Source organism: Eptatretus burgeri, chromosome 12 (genome assembly GCF_056783735.1).
Source record: "Eptatretus burgeri isolate ZD-2024b chromosome 12, Ebu_testis_v1, whole genome shotgun sequence".
In the NCBI taxonomy this organism is placed as follows: domain Eukaryota; kingdom Metazoa; phylum Chordata; class Myxini; order Myxiniformes; family Myxinidae; genus Eptatretus; species Eptatretus burgeri.
The window spans coordinates 18,608,261-18,615,544 of NC_140972.1; the positions used below are offsets into that span (position 1 = coordinate 18,608,261).

General features: G+C 45.7%; 1 protein-coding gene across 1 annotated transcript in view; it reads right to left on the minus strand.

The window, feature by feature from the left end:
- Window positions 1-5,492, minus strand: part of LOC147015194 (heparan sulfate glucosamine 3-O-sulfotransferase 1-like) — a 156,471-nt gene extending 150,979 nt beyond the window's left edge. The window contains exon 1 of the mRNA XM_085849745.1: window positions 5,359-5,492. The gene's annotated coding sequence lies outside the window, so the exon portion shown is untranslated. The remainder of the gene's footprint in view (window positions 1-5,358) is intronic.
- Window positions 5,493-7,284: the final 1,792 nt, after the last annotated feature.

Genomic DNA, 7,284 nt, shown 5'->3' on the forward strand with positions numbered 1-7,284 from the left:
AATTTCCCGAGTCCGTCAAAAGAAAAAGCAATTGGACGTGATAGATGTCTGGACGGATATCTGTTTTGACCATGTTAACTCCATGGATGAATATTGATGAACAATAGAGCAACGGTTCAGGACCCAGACTCCATGGTATTACCAAGATCCACAAAGAGAATGTCCCTCTGAGACCAATTGTGTCCTTTATTAATGCTCCATCTTACCGATTGTCGGGCTTCCAAGCACACATCATTGGCAGACTTGTAGCAAAGACCAATAAAATGGTTAAGAATAGTGGTGAATTTGTCGAAAGCACAAGAGAGGTGAGAATCCAAGATAAGACGATGGATGGTATTTTTCGATGTGGTTTCACTTTTCCCCAATATCCCAGTGGATCTCATGGTGAGCGTCACACTCAATCATTTGAAAATGGCTTGTCAGAACAGTCAACCAACACCTGAGGATGTTGCTCGCCGACTGGAGATGCGTCTGAATAGCAATAACTGAGCAGTTTGTTCACTTCATCTATGACGGTGCACACTGTCGACAAATATTTATCACAGCTATGGGTTCATCTGCTGTTGGGGCTAATTTGGTGATGGAGGAACTCGAACAAAAGATATTTGAGTCGTGTGTATGTGCATGTGTGTATGTGTGTGTGTGTGTGTGTCACATGCTCTTTTTTTGGTTTGGTTATGCAATTCCATACCCCTGAGCCAATTACCCAGAAATTTGTTATCCCACATTATTGTAACATGCAGCAGATCAACGTCCAAATAATAAAAAAAAAACATTTAAATTTCGATTTTTAATGAAATTAATGTTAAAACTAGAAATAACGGCACTCTGGGTGAGCGTCGTGTGCCCCCTCGGCGGGGAGAGGGGCAAAGCTTGGCTTATGCCTCAGCACAATGAACGAACGCGCGCGCACGCACGCACGCACGCACACACACCTCTCTCAGATAAGGAAATATATAAAGCAAAGATGTGAGTATCTCACTCAAAGTGAAAAATAAAACTAAATGGAAACAAACTTCATATGGAAATTATTTGTTTTGCTCTTCATTTTGTCAACCCTCTTCCCAGAGAAATGTACTTGTACATATTTAAATAAAATACCTGGCAATGAAAAGCATCAGTGTTTCCAATGTGCTACTTATAATGTTGTGGTTGGTGCCGTCTGCAGCCCTTGTTAGTTCAACATCAGTCCGTCTTCTGGCATAGTTAAAGTGAGCTACAGCAGGACCGGGAAACTGGAGGTTTTTCAGGTTTTCTTTTTTGAGCTTTAGTCTGAATAAGCATCTGTTTTTTGTATACTTTAATCAGAACTGGTACATATACAAAATAACAACTTTATTAGCCATAGTTCAAGCATATTGAGCTGGCCATAGTTCTGCCACGTAAACAAAGAACCCTCTTATAATTAGGGGCTTTAAGTCGTCGTCTGGGTCGCGGATAGCTCAATATTCCCAAGCTGGATGAAAAAGAGATGGTGGCAGAACACTGGGTGAGGTGTAGAAGAGAAATAACCCTCTTGAAGATAGGTCCACGATCACCTTGGATTTGACGACGACGTGTTTCCCTCAAATGACGGAGAACATTTGCAAACAACTAGAAAACGTTATCAGTTTACAATTACATCAAGTATCCTTTAATTATCAGTGGACTCCCTCATTCTGACTGGGTGTATTGCCTTCGGGGAAATGTATGTGGAGGGAAAGAGGAAAAGGGGATATGGCTACAGGACATTACAATGGACCACCTCAACTCAAGAAAAAAGGGGCAAAGTAAAGTTCACATTCATTTTCACAAGTTTATATAAACACTGGTCTGTGCACCTTAATAACCTTTATCAAGTATAACCTCCCCCCCCCTCCCCACCCTCTCAAAACCCAACCAACAAGGAAATTGTGAAAAAAGCAATTAATAAGGTAAGGAAACCATGAATGCAAGTGTGTTAACACCAAAAGAAGAGAGAAAGAAAGAGAGAAAGAGAGAAAGAGAGAACCTTTATACTGGCAATGGTCGAAAGAAGGGAAAGCATGGAGTAAATATAAAGAGAAGCTATAAACAAAGACAGGACATCCTTTTTGGAAGGGGGAAGGGGTGGGTGGATTCAATTACATTTTTGCATGTACCATCTGTTGGTGGCCCCTTATATTACAACAGCATAATTGTGCGGAGCTGCAAACCACATTGTGCCGATGCACGACTCGTCTTGCCTGTTGCCATGAAAAATACATCATTACGCAACGTTAGGGACAATGCGCTCACCGGAAGATACTTCACGCAAGCCATATCCAACAAACAGAACAAAAGAAAACTTGTGAAATCACCAAGACGCACAAATGAATGTGGAAGCCGAGCTGCACCTGGACCCCAGAGGCTTTCAAAGGTGAAGTTTATCACTCTGGGAACAGAATCAGTCAGTCGACGCGTGGTAAAGGCAGAGCCTAAACTCGTGAGCGCTCGGGGAAACCTTTGGAAAAGATATCCAGGTGAAAACTTATCACCGAACCGCATCGGTGATCCCTTGCTGTTAGCCCTGCCGCGTTGTTAAAAAGGTCAAAATGCTATATGACTTGACGACTCCATATGCATGACCTTTATTTTACGTTGAAAAGCACATTTGCGACGCATTGTGATACAAACAAATTGATGTGATGTCAGTTCCGCTTCCATGCACGTCAATGCCAAACACAGGGTCAACATGCAAAATAATAAACGTTTGCAAAGCAAAATAATTGCAATCACATCAGAAGCTCAAACTTCGATGAATGAGCATGTACGAAGCAAAAGTAGAAATAAAAAAAGGGAAAGTAAATAATGACAATGGGAATATGCCTTCAAGTACGAAAGTACTGTTTGATAAGGTGAGTATTATGAACTGCACACTTGCAGACATAATCGTACCCCATCATATATTTATCATACACGCGTTATTGATGCCGAGATTCTGCAATAAAAGAAATAAATTACAATCTGCTGCTTAGGAAGCAAATTTGCATTTTAAGGGGTGTTGTGCAAATGCAATCCTCAATGGTCACAGACATTTGATTTCCGTCAATCAGATCATATATGGTTCAAACAAAAGTACTAATTACAAGTACAATGTGAAAAGCTACAACAGACACACTTCTCCAAAGTCGGAATGCTTTGTTGAGGGGTAAAGCGATTCGGAAAGCATGATCAAACAGGGGCACGGTCGTCGGTTTTAGAAGAACCCAGATTATTATGACCCACTTGCCCATCCTGGCTAAAGCCTGTACCGAAGTCCGCACGTGCTATGCCGAGTGAGTCGCACCACCTCGAGCGCATCGTGTCTAATCCGCCGGCGCCGGCGGCACAACGATGACAGCATGACCGTAATGACGACTTGTGGGGTGGGGTGGGGTGGGAAAAAAAAGATATGAAGGGACACAATTAAAAAGTCATCACTGTGATTTAGCGTGCAGCACTCGATTCCATCATCCAATATTCCCACTGTGGTTCTAGCCATATGGTGTTGGGAAAAGTGAGAATGCTCAAATCCTTATAATCAAGGACGAGTCGTTTCTGGGTCCCGGACAGCTCGATATTCCCAAGCTGGACGAAAGATAGACGGTGGCAGAATGCTGGGTGAGGCGTGAAAGAGAAAGAACCTCTTGAGGATAGATCCACGATTAACATCAATAATTGATGCGTTTGCAAGAGCATCCCAGACACAAAGCGTGGTTAAATTAGACGATGCAACAACACCAGTCAGACAACCAATGTGCTGCACGAAGCCTGCATCCAAAATAAATCTCACCATCTACATCGATGTCACCAGTCCCATCCACACTGATAGAGGCAAACATTACTCCATAAGTTGGTCTTTACAGAGATCCTGCTGATGTCACCAGACTTCATTGCTGACCGCAGGTGCATTCATGTCGAGTTGTCAGGCAACCCACGAGAAATTCGTCGAGGACAAAACTTATTCACGAGTAAGTTTTTGTATTAACATACTGCTGCTTTTTCTGGAATTCTTCTCTGATGAACAGAATGACGCACTCATCTATCTCTCTGTGTCTTTCTTTCAAAGTCAAAGATGCCTACTCATCCATCATTCATTCCACAATCCATCCATCTTTGGCACTCGCTTCACGACCATACCCGATCCTGCTCATCACCGCTTCGTACAGCCTGGTGTTGGCTCAGTGGTTAGCGTGGCGGCTTGGGATCCGAGGGTCTTGAGTTCACACCCCGTCGGCCGCTGAATTAATACACCAGAGGGGTTGACTCAGCCTGTCATCCTTCCGAGGTCGGCGAAATGAGTACCAGTTCCAGTGTGTGTACTGGTAGAGGAGCATTGCATCAGCGACACAGTCGTGCTTCAAGAAACGATAGCTGCCATTCGACCACCACCACCGCTCCTTGAAAAACATGATGTACCACCAAAAATGAATAAATAAAATCCGTCCGTCTGCTCCACCCTGAAACGCGAAACACTCATCGGAGAGAAAAATTTGCTTCAAAAATTGACCCAAACCGAGGGGGACAAAAATTATTTATTTATTTTTCAATCAAAAAGAAGCATCGAGCCCGGGCGGCGTATAGGCAACAGACCGCTGCCTCGATCGCTCCCGAAAATAATTACCTACATACTGCGGTTGCTTTGGAAAACACTCGCAGGGTATTTCAATCAGACGTCAGGTAGGTGTACGAACAAGGTGTGTCATCAAAATATACAAAACACACACACACACACACACACACACACACACACACACACACACACACACACACACACACACACACACACACACCTCATGATTCCAGCCCGAATTGTGCAAGCGGCAAACAGTCGCGAGTACTCGAGGGAAGTTCATAACGAAGCATCAGAGCCCGGCGTCCATCTCCCGCTTTAAACATTCATCATGTGCTTTCGTCACTCGAGCCGCACCTGTGTCGACCCCCTGGCCCTCGGGTGTGCTCTCCTCAGTTCATCGCGACTTGCGGTCGCAGCCTGTAAAATGGCGAGCAGCTCGAGTGTGAAGTAGAAACGCGGCGAAAGTTCAGGCGAGCCGCTTCCTCCGCTATCGCAAGAGAAGAAGAGCCGACAACGCGCCGAGCGTTCGGAATCGGCACTGGGGCTGTTGGTTGGTGGTTACCGCAGCACAGCCGTCTCGTCAGGCGCGAAAGTTTTTACTAAAACAGCAGTCGATCTTCGGAGGCAGCGGGAACGGGGGGAGCCGCGACGATGCCACGATTATGGTGCCGGACCCCAGGTGGGCACGTACACGTACGTTACAGCAATGAGAGAGTGTGTGTGTGTGTGGTGTATGTGTGTGTGAGAGAGAGAATAGTGTGAGCTCGCACGGATCCCAGAGAACCGCAACGTCCGGCTCTCACCTTCACCTCGTAACACGGCACCGGGCGGATGCACACCTTCTCCGCAAATCGGGACACAGCACGGCAAAGCACGGCAAGGCGAGGCGAGGCACAGCGGAGCTCCCTCGTGCGAGCCTGCAGTCGAAATCTGCCACAGCGATTCACGTGAAGCGTTCTGGCGCGGCAGGCTGCGCGTCGCGTGCGCGTGACGTCATCAAACGTGGTGGTGGTGGTGGTGGGGGGGTGTGTCCTCGCGCGTTCCGCCTACTTTTTGTTTTCCCCCTTCACGCAACGATTTATATTTGTATATATATTTTTTTCGACATAAGGTTGTGTGTGATCAGCGGTGCATATTTCTAATATACACGGACGAATTGAAGCGCAACGACACATTCTGGAGTCGAAAATAATTTGCGGGAATTTAGACGACAGCCTTTAATATTATACGACGTTCGGCAAAATAATCGAAATACACCGCCCAAAACAAGGTGGACATGATAAACGCCCTTCCGAACCGGCGGCTCGGCTCAAGGTTTTCGCCGCGCGTTTTGTCCTCGTTTCCCACGGCACCGGTGGAAGTTTCCACGGGCGGACCGCAGGCCCAGTCGCACCGTCAAAATTACGAGCACGATGAACAACAGGGAGGGAGGTCTCACGGCCTCAGGGCGACAGGCTCCGACCGCGATGATGAAACAGTTTGTCTTGTTGTGAAACCGTCTGCGTGACTGGAAACACAACCTTGAAACTTGGGCCACCATACTCCCCCCCACGACGTACAAACGAACAAACTTACAAAAGGCAAAGCATTTAATCAGCTTCCCGACAAAGGAACATCATTTAAATTTTTGCCAAATTTGTTACTCCTTGTCTGTGGAAATGTTTTTTTTTCATGGTGGAACATCTCAAAATCCGCGGCATTTCTCCTCTCGTGGGTAATGGCTCTGTGTTGTGCTGTGTACGTCTGTTCTCGCAAAGTGTGACCGCACCGAACGGGTCATTAAGGGAAATTACCGGTTGTTTTTGAAAATGCTGCGCTGACCTGACCCCCAGAGAAGTTTTCACAAAGCAAACGCCCACCCACTGTTGCTGAGCTTTGCCCCGCCCTTTTGACATGCCACGCCCCCTTTTCCTCACTCTTCCGTTTCATTATTTCTTTTCTTCCCTTGCCCTTGTTGCCCCATCTTGATGGAATTTTAATTTAAAAAAAATAGAACCGCAAAGTGGGCGTAACCCCTCATCCCCTTGACGCAAACCAATTTCAAGATGGTGGCCGTATTGAAAATCGCAGCACACCCATTTTCAAAAGGAACCTTCCTCTACTCAACCCCAACACACCCTGCAAAAATGGATTTAATCGGACAAGGCGTTCTCAAAATCGACGGAAACCTATTTCAAGATGGCTGCCATGGAGGCCACATTGAAAATCGCAGCGCGCCCATTTTCGAAAGGAACCTTCCTCGACTCAACTCCAACACACCCTGCAAAAATGGATTTAATCGGACAAGGCGTTCTCCTCGAAATCGACGGAAACCAATTTCAAGATTGCTGCCATGGAGGCCACTTTGAAAATCGCAGCGCGCCCATTTTCGAAACGAACCTTCCGCTACTCAACCCCAACACACCCTGCAAAAATGGATTTAATTTTACAAGGCGTTCTCCTCGAAATTGACGGAAACTAAAAGTTGACAGACGCCCGGACGCCCGCCGGACAACGCCTGTGACAACAATACCCCTTTTTCAGCCCAATTCGGGCTGAGGGGTAAAATGAGTGCATATATATATAAACCGTATATACTATCCTTCCATATATCTATGTACAGGGTGTCCATAAAAAAATCACATCATTTGAAACTTGAATATCTAAGTAACTACATGTCCCAGGCAAACGAAAGTAAATAGGCTTCATGTTGAACAATAAAATATTTATTTATCAAAATTCGAACAAGA